Source organism: Rhipicephalus sanguineus, chromosome 8 (genome assembly GCF_013339695.2).
Source record: "Rhipicephalus sanguineus isolate Rsan-2018 chromosome 8, BIME_Rsan_1.4, whole genome shotgun sequence".
Lineage (NCBI taxonomy): Eukaryota > Metazoa > Arthropoda > Arachnida > Ixodida > Ixodidae > Rhipicephalus > Rhipicephalus sanguineus.
The window spans coordinates 97,871,275-97,885,594 of NC_051183.1; the positions used below are offsets into that span (position 1 = coordinate 97,871,275).

General features: G+C 46.1%; 1 long non-coding RNA gene across 1 annotated transcript; it reads left to right on the plus strand.

Moving 5' to 3' along the window:
* Positions 1 to 1,416: 1,416 nt before the first annotated feature.
* LOC119402239 (uncharacterized) lies at positions 1,417 to 2,550 on the plus strand. The gene is made up of 3 exons (XR_005185695.2): positions 1,417 to 1,506; positions 2,033 to 2,230; positions 2,289 to 2,550. It is a non-coding gene; the product is annotated as an uncharacterized LOC119402239 (long non-coding RNA).
* Positions 2,551 to 14,320: the final 11,770 nt, after the last annotated feature.

Here is a 14,320-nt window from a genome sequence, read left to right on the forward strand (position 1 = left end):
GGTGCGTCATCACAGCAGTCACTGTCCACATGCGCTGGTTCGAGTAGCTGACGGATATCTCATCGCCCAACTCGGCGAAAACTCCCAAGGAACTTCCACCTGGTGAATAATCGCCGCTTTTTTTGCCATCGTCACGGCCTTGTAGTTGCCGCGTTTCTTTAGTTCCGACGGCGCACATGGAACGGGCAAGCAGGCCTCGCATGCCAAGCAACAAACAAGGGAGCGGGACACTAAGCTCGGGATGCAGATCAGGCCTAGCCACAGAAACATCGGACAACGCAAACCCTCACACATGTTGGGCTAATTGATGTTGCAGCGCTTCTGTTGTCGTACTCTCTTTGTCCGAATTAGGATCGGCGTCGTACTCGTACGCGCTGCCATTCTCCTCAAACGCCGCACCTAAAGCCCCTCCATGCGTTTTCCGCCGCGATGGAGGGCTTTAGCCGCACCGAGCCGATTACAATCTTGGCTTGGCTTGGCCTGCTGTTTGGCCGTGGTAGCCGTTCAATGGATACTTGACTGGCTAAAGCCAAAAGGCAACCGTTACGTGTAGTTAACAAACATAGCCTTCGAGATCAGTAATTTCTGCGTGGATTTTTGACACTGGCACGATCTACAGTTATAGCCAGTGCAACATTTCAGCGCTGGCAACCTATCAAAAGTTTGTAAACATTGCTGACAGCTTGTTATGGCGGTCAACGTCGCACTCGATCAGCCAGCCGGAGTCCGAAAAATCGAACGGCGGACTGTGGGGCGTTCGAATTTTCGGTCGTGAGTTTACATTACTTCAATGGGACGAGTGGCGGTGCCACGAAGGTGTCCGAATAAACGAGCATGTCCGAATTTTCGGCGTGCGAATAAACGGTCGGCGACTGTATTGAACTTGGGTCATGGTTGCTAGTGTGAGAAGCTGCAAAGATGGCTTACTCAATGCATCTTTTTTTCAGCAATAACACACAAGGAAGAGATCCCTTTCCGTGCCCCATAGTAAGTGAAAGAGGCACATGGCAACAAGAGATGAGAGATGTTTTTTGCGATGGCATCTGTCTGGGTGTGCTGAGGACAGTTTCCTCCCTTCGAGAAGGTGGAACATTAGAGAAATGGAACCGCAGAAAAAACAGAGAAAGCGCGGAAAGTACAAAAAGTATCTAAATCCAAGCAGTGCCTTCAGTGTGCCCAGATAAACAGACTCATCAGCCAGGCTGCGGCTCGCTAAAGCTGTAAGTAAATTCTCTATCGGAATATGGGCAGAAAATATCCTTGTTAAATTTGAAATTTGTCACGTAGGAATCCCTGAAAGATGGTTCACACCATGCAAGTTCGAATGAAGATCCACTGGATGCGCGGCCACCTGTCGGTCACATGGAGTACACGGCACCGCAAAATGCTACATCGACGGATGTTGTGTTGGCAGCGGACAACGCTATGCAGCATGAGAATAACGGCGACGATTCAACAATGGGCAGTGATTCCAACGGAGTGAGCAGCCTATGTTCTAGAACGCTGGTGCGCAGAAGGCTGCACCTTCGGCTTAAATATTAATTGTACGCAGTGCGTTCAGTGTGTGTGTATGTGTGTATGTGTGTTTGTTAAAGAGTGCAAGTATGAAGATAATTTCTTAATGCTTTGACTTATGATTTCGAGTGTGTGTGCTTAAGTTAATTACGAGACACAATTGACAGTAAGAGAGCGCTGAGCTTTTAGTTATTATGACTGAAATCTTGGCTCCACTTTTTAGAGCTGATGTTCATAAAAAAGAAAAAAAGAAACCTGTGTGTGTGTGTGTGTGTGTGTATATAGGGGTGTTCATAAAGTTTGTATTATCAATGTGATAGATTTATAAAAGGCGTACACGATAGGTATCAAAATGAGCGTGCATCTGTCTAGTTTTAGCGTAATATAAAACTTGCAACAGTGTAATACAAAACTTGCAACAGCTTGCAATACCATGAACAGCAGTCTTGTAAAATTCAGCAAGAGCAAATATGTTTCCAGTATAATCTCGCTATTTTTTTTTTGTTTTTTTGTCTAGACATCTCCGCAACCAGCCACTCTGGGTGATCGAAGTGGACAAGTGAAAGATCTGCATGAGGTAGACGATGGAGGTGATTACAGTGGAGACTGTGCAACCACTGTGTGTGATCCATGCGATGTAAATCACTTGATCAGTGATGATGAAAACACAACAGATTTTGACAGTTGTGATGACACAACTGACCTTACAACTATGGTATGCTTCAACTTAATAAATGTATCTATGCAAACCTTACAATGAATTTTATCTGCAGGGTACTCAACACGATACTATGAACAGCGTGACACAGGCCGTGTTTCCATCTGAATGTAACAGTGAAGTGGGTGATGTGGTTGATGGCAAGGACAATGAAGAACCTCTCAATGGAAACCTGTCAACTGATGCCGACACAAGCAGAACACAGCTTGGAGATTTGTTTCAGGAGGTCTTGAACGAAAAGCTTGTCGTTCCCAAAGGCGAGATGCTTTTAATGGTATTTAAACATGCCGTAAAAAGTAATTTGTCCTTTACACCAATTATAAGTTTGATTGAAATGATCAACTTATTTTTTGAACGACCTGTTCTGCCACACTCGCGATACCAGCTTGGTAAGCTCTTTTCAGAGCACGGCACCGGCATGAGTTTTCATTACATTTGTGATAACTGTTTGGCAGTGCACTCCTATGCACAATTGAGTTCTTGCTTACAGTGTGAGAAATGTGGCTGTGCTCTAGCGTCCTCAGTAAACAGTGCATCATTTGTCCTCTTGGATCTGCCTTCTCAACTTAGAAAGGTTTTATAGAACTGCAGAATTCTCGACCTGACAAAGCCCTTAAGTCGAAGCAGTAACGTTTCGGATATTTGTGATGGTGAATTATATCGCAAATTCGTTTCTGCTACTGCAGACAAGGGGCACAGGATTAGTTTCACATTAAATGCAGATGGCACACCAGTGTTTTCATCCAGCAACACTTCAATTTGGCCTATACAGTTGTTGGTGAATGAGGTGCCCATTATGCAAAGAGCAGACAAACTTGTATTGGCTGCTCTTTCGTTTGGAAAGAAAAAACCAGATATGGGCATCTTTCTAGATGCGTTTGTAGAAAAAATGGATGGTCTGTCTCAGAATGGTTTTGTTCTAGAGCATGAAGGGCAGCCGAAGCTGTTCAGGACATATTGCATTTGCTGTGCAGTTGATTCAGTGGCAAGAGCCCCCATGCAAGGGTCATGCAGTTTAATGCCTACTACGGCTGCAACTGGTGTCTGCAAAAGAGGGAACATATTGCAGGCGCTACCAGGTACCCAGTAGAAAAAAATGAGCCACCAGAACGCACCGAAAATGAAATTCTGGAAGATGCAGAAATTGCATTGAAACAACAGCATCCTGAAAGAGGAGTGAAGACAGTCACTCCACTCCCAAACTTGCCGCACTTTCATATAGTCTGGGGTCTTGTCCCTGATTATATGCATTGTATATTGTTGGGAGTGGCGAGACAATTTTTAGAAATGTGGATGGGTGATGCGCAGTGTGATTTCTATATTGGAAATACAGTGTACTAGAATGGGGCAGTGGGCTCACTGCCGTATCCCTGCGCCGCGCCGCCGCGGCCCTCTCCGCGTCGACAGCTTGAGCGCCCGCCAGGGGCGCTGCCGCCAGTTTCTCCTGAAAACTCTTGCGGGGTGTGGAGCGCGTCCCCTTGGTCGGTGGGGGTTAGGCTGGTTACTACTGGTTACGCTGTAGTTGCGGGGGTATCAACTAGTATCAACAAACGCGGGGTTGGTGGCGGGGAGAGGGCCACCACAATGACACAAAAAGAGATCACAAAAAAAAATGAGGAGGGGAGGGAGTCGAGCATTTTATTCTTTTTTTTTTTTTAACTGACCCAAGTAGTTGAAGCTACTGGTTTTCCATTTGTGTGTGCCCTGCAGCGCATGTTCACGCCGTTCATTCGTTTCAAGGACCTTTGTCGGCACCCCGCGTGCCGCTTTACTGCACTTATATATGCTTGTTTTTCTGAAGGATCGGCATCTGTGTCTATCCGCAAATCGCAACTGTCTCAAAGACGGCCCGCCGCTGCATCTGGACGGGAGGGACGCGCTTTTTTACAGCCTCAGGCGGTCGTGCACATAGAGCATGCAGCGTACGTGCAGAGGAATTTCTGGGGCTGCGTTTGACAACAAAAAACAGCTGGACCCAACGAAGCTAGGAGTGACCGCAGAGTCAAGTGTGACAGCAATAAAAGCAAGAAAACGCGCGAGGGTGGTGACAACAAAACCATACTCGTGCTTTAGTAAAAAAAAAGGGGGGGGGGTTAGGGGTACTTCTAAAAAAATAATAAAGAACGCTGGTACGTCGCTGCTTGTTTCGCTATCGAAGTCCTATAAGCACATAACTATACTGACGGATGAAACGGGCTGGATATATAGTGACGTACAGAAAAAGGAGATGTAGAGGGGGGCTGAAATAGCTCTCATTAGGAAGCGGGGGAGGTCCAAAGGGATTGGGCTCTCTTTGGGATGCCCCAGTTCCTGGTAGATCGACGTTGTCGTCGGCTGTCGACTGCAAACATCGCCGGCGTTTCTTGCTGTCCTTTATTTTTCATTTTCGTAGTCGACTAGCAGATGTTCATACACGTTTGTTGCATCTGTTTATTGTTTGACCACGAGTGACATTTTCGGCATTGATAATTCATATTGTGATACGGCAAACATTTGCGCATACATAGGCAGGGTTTTGTGTACATAAAATCAGCATGTCAGTGCGTGACACTGTCGAGTATTTCTTCGTGTCCTGTTTTATCCGCGCTGGTGCAATTCCAAGGTGCAATAAAAATCTGTACGCACGTGATACATGTTACTTGTTATGTACTCATATTAACTATGTATAAATATTTCTTTTTTATTGGGTATACGAGTCCAACTGCAGTTTTGGTAACCTTGTACGATCTACGTCTGTAAATAAAAATTTTTTAAGCGTACGGTGCGGATACATTTATTACGAAGCCGTGTGATTCCGCCCATTATTGATTCGCGAAAAAAAAAGAACATTAAGTGGGTTAGTTACACAGACCAGCTAGATCATATATACACGAAAAATTTTTTAAAATGAGGCGTTGTTTATATTCGGCATAGTGGGGCTCGAAAGGCGGGAGTGAAGTCGCTATGATAGCTACAGTAGCGAAAGTGCATTGAAAATCGTATCGATCAGCACGACAGAAAAAAAAAAAAAAAGAAAAACGAACGCCCCCAACTACACACCCTGTTGTTGCAGCGGCTGCGTGGAGGAGCATTCATTTATGCAATAGCCGCTTAAAACATCGCTCGCCCTCCGTAAATCAGTCACAACAACAGTAACTTATTTCACAACACACAGAAAACTTGCATCAAAAGAACTTCCGTGAGTTGCGCACCGTAAGATTGACTTTTCTTGCGCGCAAAACAACAACGCGGGCTATCCGCGCCCTGCAACCCGCCGGAAAGTTTCAGGTGACGCTGTGAGTCGCGCCGCCTATCGGCGGCGACATGAAGTGCGTCACGCTCCGCCGCTCAGTGAGCGCACTATAAACCTCTAGAACACTGTAATTGGAAAGCATCAAAAAACCATTGATGAAAGGCTGGCAGCACTTGCTTCTCCTAGAGAAGTGCGGCGGTTGCCAAGAGCAACCAAAGAAAAAAAGTGGTGGAAAGCGAAAGAATTCGAAAATTGGGTGCTCTTCTACAGCTTGCCAGTGCTACATTGAATTTTGGATAAATCCTGCATCAGGCACTGGGCTTGCCTTATTGAGGCACTGCACATCCTGCTGTCGCATAGCATAAGTTCATCAGACTTTCTGCGAGCAGAAGAACTCCTTCTGGAGTTTCACGTCATTGCAGAAGTTATTTATGGAAAAAAACTGCATGACGTTTAACGTACACCAACTTGTACATCTTGCAAAAAGCGTTTCATTTTGCGGAGGATGATGAAGTTTTTTGCACTGTTGCAGAAACGACACTCTTCTCACGCATCCTGTGTGACTTTTCTCAAAAAGGACTAGAAGTACCAAGCTTGTAATGACAATGGAAATATGTACTGCATGAGTGCTCAAAATCAGTTTTTGGGATTGAAGCATAAATTGTGGTCACTTCCACAATTGTTTCTTGCATGATGACAATGTCCAAGCAGTTCCTGGACCCGAACGGCAGTCGGTACCTAATTCGAAAAACTAACACAGACAATTCTTCAGATAACCGATTTCTAACGTCAGGGAATGCAAAGCGTCCTAGATGCGGAGCGCTTTAGATTGTCTTGTTCTCTTCCAGTTACAGTTTACAATATTGTTCAGCAACAAGGGTCTGCAAAATGAGGCCCTATGCAACAGTTTCCCCCCACTCCCCATGCCCGCCGAGTCCCAGTCACATTGATCCAAGTCTCTTATTTTGTGCAACGCTAGTGCCAAAGTCAATTTTGGGAGTTGGAAACACACCTTGGCCATCGTGTTTCGACACCACACACTCGAACGCAAGCGGCTGCAATACTACCAAATATTTATAATTTCTTAAAATCGAGGAAACAAGAAAGTAGCCAAAAAATAGTCGCCGTTTTGTTGCCATGATTGGCCTAAACAAGTAGCCAAATTGGTGCAAAGTCGCCAAACCTGGCAACCCTGGTTCTTATGTTTGTCATAAGCATGCTCAGTAGTAGGCTGTCGTTAGTAAATAATAGTTGGGATTTTAGGTCCCAAAACTACTATATGACTTTTTAGGTCACTTGATAGCCATGTTATATTCACAGGGCACTTGATTTCTATTCTAGCATGTGCAATGATAAACCTTTCTGGAAAAAAAATCCATGCAGCATCTTAATAGGAGCTGTCTAAGTGACGCACGAGTGTAGAGTTTTATTGTACATTGTATCCTTCCTTAGAATACTGCTTTTGGGCAGCATCAGCACTCATCAGCATCTTAAACGGCCCCATGGCAGGCATAGGAATGCAATCAAGCCTCCATAATAAGTTTTAGCTTTCTATATTTGTTTTGCACTGTGGGGACTCGGAGCATTCACATGGTTCAGATCGGCAAAGGATGTCTACGATGAAATCAGCACTAGATTAGACTGGTACCCCATTTTGGTGAAGTGCTTATTTTACCACGTTTCCTGTGCAACTCAAGAACTCTCCCTGGAATATGGCACTTTACGTTAGCCCTCGCGTTTTTCTTTAGTAGTGCCTGTATGCTTATTGTTGCTATGTGATTGTAACATTGTAAACTATTTTTTTTTTCAATATGCATTTTATTAAATACTGTAATCAAGGAAAGGAAAATGGGTGTGTAGCCCAGTCGTTAAGCCATTCACTTTGAGAGCATGGGGGCTCAGGTTTATAAACTGTAGTAATAGAGTGAAAATTTGCTGTGTTTTGTTCATTTATCTTTCTGTGACGATGATTGTGTTATGTCACAGAGTGACAGACACTCTTTTCTTGTTGAGTTGGCATATAAATGCTTGTGCTTGAAGTCCAGTAAAATGCTCTCACAGACAACACTTTACAAATTGCTGTGATCGAGTTACATTGTTCTGGGACCCTTTTATGTTGTATTGCAAGTGTTGTGAAAAGGAGTGCACCAAGATAGTTGTGAAGGGAGTGTGTGCTGCTTACTTTTATTGTACTGTTTGTACTAATAAACGTGTATGTAACCCAGATTTTGTGCTTTTGTTATGCATATGCCTGAAACTGCCTGCAGTGCTTATGGCCTCTGCATATTAATTTGGTGTTATATGCCAGCAGTTTGCACAGCTCTTTTCGCAGCTGTACCATTTGGATTGATGCAACAAACGGGTGCCTTATATCCACAATAATTGTGAAAAGGAACATTTATTCAGGCAAAAGTCCTAATGCATTGTGCAGCGTCTTCGAACAAAACTAGCAGTAATCACATTGAAGCAAGAACCTTTTTGCACTGCTCTCACTATGCTGAGGCATGCAAGCTGCACATTCATTTCATTGCGGCGTGTGCGTGGCAAAAAAAATATATTGGAGTGCCGTTCCTCTCAAATGTAGCTCAAAGCACACAAGCTGCATTGCTTGCTTCGTCCTTGTGGCCTTCGCATGACTTTAAAAGTTTAAAATGTGCCATTATAGCGTCATTTGGCCTACTGACGGCTATGGTGAAATGCTGAAGGGGCGTACGATGAAAAACTGACCGAGGACCTAGCAGATTGTGGGGCGGGCCAAAGAGGTATGCAATGCCAGAGGAAGCTCAACAAGCACAAAATGAGACACAAGCGAAACAGCTCGACGAATTCTGTCATGATATTTATCTTTAATGCACCGTCACTAAGGCTTTCGCACCTTCAGGTCGTCTTAGCAATGGTATAATAAACCCTTGGAATTTTTTCATCATTTTGCAAGTAAATGAAAAGAAACGGTTCAACGCGACTCAAGTTTGTTGGCCAAACTGTGCACACCAATTTCCAGTGGAAGCGTACGGTCCAATTGAAAGCATCCGTTTCCAATTGGACCATTTGTCGATTCCAGATTATTCAAATGGCCTACTTAAAAAAAGTTCATTTGGTCCAGTTGGAAGTGAGCGAATCCACTTGAACCATTTGGGAATTCTATTTGTTTCAAATGGCTGAGTTGGAAATGGAAATTCCATTTGGCCCAAATGGCAGTGAGCATATCTAGTTGAACCATTTGGCAACTATATTTTCTCCAAATGGCCCTGTTGGAAATTCCATTTGGCCCAAATGAAAGTGACCTTATCCATTCGAACCATTTGGCAATTCCAGTTGGTCCAAATGGGCCAAATGGAATCTCCAATTGGGCCATTTGGACCAACTGGAATTGCCAAATGATTCGAATGGATAAGCTCACTTTCATTTGGGCCAAATGGAATTTCCAACAGGGCTATTTGGAGAAAATGGAGTTGCCAAATGGCCCAATTGGAGATTCCATTTGGCCCACTTGGAAGTAAGTGAACCATTTGGAAATTCCAAATGGTCCTGTTGGTAATACCATTTGGTCCAATTGGAAATCACTATTTACATTTGGACCCATTGATATTTCCAAATAGTTCCAATCGTTTTTTTGAACTGGGTAGAACAGGCAAATCCAGGGCACTGTTCAGCGTTCAGCAATAATGTTGAAAAAATATTCTCCCCCCCCCCCCTCCAAGATCAGCTTATGGTTTCCGTTTAGGAATGCATTACGGCCCACAATGTTGATGTGAAATTCATAGACAGGTGTGGGATTTCTGTAAAAACTTTTTTGGAATTGTTGCAATCTTACCAGCATTCAACCGTTGCGGATTAGTGTGAAAAGGTATTTGTGCAGCGGTCTGGAATCTGCGTAAGTTCGAAAGCTGCCCCTGCCATCAGTGACATTTTCTTGAATGCGCTTTAAAGGGTGACTTGCAATGCTCAGCACTGAGGACGTTTATGTATATTAATGACTCCTTGGTATTTTGTGAAGACTGCGATACGACAAGGAAAATAAATGACGTCCTGAATGCTTTCAGGCAGCAGGCCTATGGGCTAACTTTCACGTACGAGTCCTTAACAGAAAGGGCCATCCAGTTCTTGAATTTAATTGTCTTTGAAATTTGAGCCTGACCATGCGTGTTCGTCCTTCAGCCCTCGTTCGAAGAAACCCCTGCCGAGTTTTTCGTCAATGCATTCTAAGGTAGTCAAGTATGATACTGTGGTCAATTGTCTGAGTTCGCCTACTGGCCACGAGATCGAACAGAGTCGGCGCCTAGCGGCGAACGAAGCCGCGATGTGTGGATGCCGGCTAGCCGTGGCCGCTGCGGTAGAATATTGTATGCGATGTTTGTACTTCGCGAACATACGATGGAAGTTGACGACAATGGTGATAACCTGTCAAAATCTTATTCTTTGCTCTTCGCAACGGAAAGTGATAACGTCAGTCGCTATATTTCGTAAATCCATTGGTGCGAAAAGCATTTGCTGGATGCGACCGCACAATATGCACTTGTCGCCTTTGAACGTGTTGTGATGCTAAAATTCGTTCTCTTTTTCATTTCTGGTGCCCTTGCCTTTGAGCACTATTAAACATGTTGGGGACAGTGTCAGGCGTCTCGTTGAAGGTGACGAGGTCGTTGCAGCGGGCAACATTAATGAATGTAGTGCCATCGAATCCACGTGCTGCTGTAATTGTCCAGTACACATTATCGCACTCTTCTGCAATTGCCCAGGCTTCCGAAGAATCCACATCGAGTTGACCTGAAGTTGGCAGGCGATGCGAATATAGCAGAATTGAACTGCACATGCCCTGCAGGGAAAATAGTGCCAGTGTCACACAGCCACTTTTATCGCGATCAGGGCCGATGCGGATCAGGTTCTGTTACACGGTCACTGTTAACAGTGATCAGGCCCAATTGGAATCCCGACGTTTGCGGTCCAGGCATCTCGATAATGCTGACGTCTGTGCCAAACTCGATCCAGATAACTCTGAACCTTGCAGCAGCGTCCATTGTTGATCTATATTGAGAAATCATATCCGTATCGGCCCTGATCGCAATCAAAAGTACCCATATAATCCTCAAGTTGTTCGGATGTAGTTGGTCGGGGCTGTGATGAGTAAAGGAGGGGCACGAGGCACGTGCCGAACGTGGAAGCGCGGCGATGGTGCGCGAGAAACAAAGTCACCGGATGGCACGCGCACCAGCCACGTCGACGCAGAGGATTGGCCAGATTGGGGCTCGTGGCAGGTGACCCGAGCCGTGATGGTGAACGACGAAAGATGATCGTGGCACTGTGCTGTGGGACACCGGACGGAGAAGATCGAGGAAGGAGCAAGCGTCGCACCCGCGGCGAAAGCGGCTGGTACTCGGTTCTGGAGGTGGCGGAACGCAAGGCCTGGGGAGTGGCCGTCGACCTTGGAAAGCTCCAAGCGAGGCTGCCCGGACCGTCGCCCCTCACTACAGCAGTTCCGGGATCGTCAGCAGCCCTTCTCTTCTCGGCAGGACGGCTGCAGACCACAGTGCAGTCAACGAGACGACCGTCACCTGTGGAGTCCCGAAGCAAGGGACCAAGGCCCAGTTAGGCCTAACCTCGACGGATCGAGGACGGAGTAGACTACGGAGGACACACGCGACGAGAACAAGCGGTAGGCTGGACGAAGGCGACCGACGATGAACTTCGAGGACTACTGAGGACGTCGGCGACAGCCTCGACGAGGGAGTGACGCGACGGGAACTTCGAGTCGTCGCGACGTACCGTAAGAACATTCTCGTCTCGTACCGCGAGGCCCACAGTGGCCAGACTGAGTTGGAGACATAGCTAAGCCTAGCTAAAACGCTTTGGTTAGCTAGTTGCAGTTCTAGATAGGAACTGAGACTTTTGTAGAATGTAAATAGGTTTTTTGTTTGTATCATTTGGTGTCTGTAACGCGTTTTCCTGTGATCTCTTTGCTCATTATAAACTTTGTTGTTTTTGCCCATCATACCCCGGTCTCCTGAGCCCGTCTCACTCTCTCCCGATCCGTTTTTGCCAGCACCCCGAGATAACACGTGACAGGGGCACATAGCACGATTTGTTTACATCATGCTAAGCTGCCTTTCCGGTTCGGGCTCTACTAACCCCTTACTTCACATTGTTAAGGCGAAAGCCTTAGGTGCCTCATCAAACTCGAAAATGGACTGTCGGAGGCGTCAACGCGAGAGATGCGAAAAAAATCGTCACGTGATGACGTCAGCACATGACGCCACAGATAGCCAAATTTTATGACTTTATAGCGATGTCATCATATGACATCGCTGCGTTGCACTGCCTCTGTGATCAGCGACCAATCACGGAGGCAGTGCAAAACCAGTTGAGCTGCAGGAAACTTTCAATCACACGGCGTCATCAAGACGTCACACCGCACCGAATTTTGTGACATCACTATGACGTCACAAGAAGTGACATCATGCGATGATGCCATCATCGCTGCTTTTCATGCATTGCCACCGTGATCGGCAACTGCTCACGGAGGCAGTGTAAAACCAGGTGAGCTGCAGAAAGCTTTCGCGGGGCGGACAATACACCGACTGCAGAAAAAAAAAAGATGGCATTCACCATCGAGTCGTCTTAATCGGATGCACAAGGGACCCGTGAGTGTTTTAGAATCAGTGACACCTAGTAATATTATAAATAGACTGAACAATATTTTGCTGACTTTTCCTTTCAGCACATCTCACAAGTGCAAGCACTGTGTTGCTGTGCTATTGCACATCAACAAATAAGGCAATTAAACCATCTATGAACTACTGACTTGCCCCAACCATGGGGACAGAACGCAATTAAAGTACACTGTGAAACAGAAATATGGACCTACCCCCATATTAGAACTACCATGCTGCCCCAAGGTATGTATATATTGACTTCCCTGCCCAAGTACAGTGTCGGAAGTGCGTCAGGCCTCAATCCCTTCCGTGAGAACCCTTAAAAGGAGAGAGAGCAAGCGAGAAAATGTATATCAAGATCAGCAGTGGCGATAAACTCGCTCGCGCATTTTCATCGCTTACGTGGTGAGTCATGGCTCACAAAACGATACTCTTTACTATACACCAGATCATGCATACAACCTTGCCGCGTTTCTGTGCTCGTATTTACCCTGCGGAACAATTAGAACTGTTCTCTTAGCTCTGTAAACACAAACCAAGATGCGCAAACTACAACAGGGCTTGGGGACACTCATTTAAACAGACCCGCAGCTGAGCGCGAACTAACATTGCAATCGCAGTGCAGACGGTACATGAAGGACAAAGTACAAGTTACGTGAATTAATCTTCTTGTTTCTCGAATAATTATCGATTAATTTTCTTGCTGAAGTGTATGACAATCAAGGCAGAGGGGAACCATGACTGGCACCCCTGATGAAGTTTACCTAAGCGTTCGTTTACTGCAACAGTCTTCACACTCGTAGTGCACAGCAGCAACAAGCACAAATGCACACATTACCGAGTGTTATCGCACATCATCCTACTCACCATCCTTTCTCATTCGCGAACGCTTGAATGCACAGTCGTCGAAGTGTTTGCTGCACACCATCGCGTACTTGGAAGACGTCTTGCCGTGACGAAGCTTACCGAGCCAAACTCTACCGTCTGTGGGATAGAAATGGAAGCTAATCCCTGGCTCTGTGTAGTATGTATGACATTGTGGTACAGAATTTGACATGCTGAAAGTGTGAATCCCACTTCTTGCGCGTCTGCTGCCGCCACTTCTCGCACCTCTTCAACGATGCCTTCAGAAGGCTCTGCCTTGCAGCCACCAAAACATTCATATCTTCCCAGAATCCTGGAACAATGTGGTCCTTCTTGTTGAGATGCTTCTGTCTGAAGCTTGGCCTGCTTGCGTGCCTTGATGTTGTCCCAACGTTTCTGCTGGCACTCCATCTGACGTTGCTTGACACGCTGAGTGCGTGAATCCCACTTCTTCCGCCTCTGCTGCCGCCGCTTCTCGCACCTCTTCAACGATGCCTTCAGAAGAACAGAGCCATCTCTCACCTTGATCCCTTCAGCCCTGTCCAGAGCCCGGTGCCTGTTTCGCTTCTTCTGAGCCCCCTTTCCACATCCCGGGACGTATTCCTCAAGGTTCTTCATCTTTTCTACCTTCTCCTCCAGTTCACGGACAACCTTCTTCTCAACCTTGGGTCGGTCACAACTGACGAGTCAGTCAGCTTGAACTTGCTGTAGATGTGACTGTCGCGATTGAAGGCAGATGCAGGTTGAGGTGCCTTTTCCGCTTTTGTGTTGCTCGCAGCGGCTAGGCTCTCATGACTTGGCTTGTGTCACTCGTTCTGGGTTGGTTTAGCAGTTGGCTTGACGGCTTGTTTGTTGGCCTTGCACTCACCTCCTGCCCGTCTCTTACCTCTGTGAGCCTCATTCTTGTGGCTGAGCTGCTGTCGGAGCTCAGACAGAGAACTGGCATGATCCAGTGCAGCCGAGTACAGGCTTGCCTTGGCATTCGGTCGTTTCTTGGCTTTCAGTTCATTGGCCTGTACCAGCTGGATGACTGTCCGGAAAAGTCCCATGTCCAGCCGAGTCTTCTTGATGCCCGAGACTTTTGCATGAAGCTCTTGACATTGGCGCCCAATGTAATTGAGGTCCTCTGTGTTGTATCTATAAGATTGACGGGGGTATGGTGATGCATCCGGCACAAGGTCAATGGAACGCTCAGTCTCTTTGCAAAGGCCCAAGTCATTGTCATCACTAGCAAGGAGGTGCACTCATTCGAAAATGCTTCTGTAAATAGTCCCGATTTGTAGTATACAGACATTAAAAAATAGACCCTTTAGAAAATTCAGTCTGGCAACATGGCTCTAG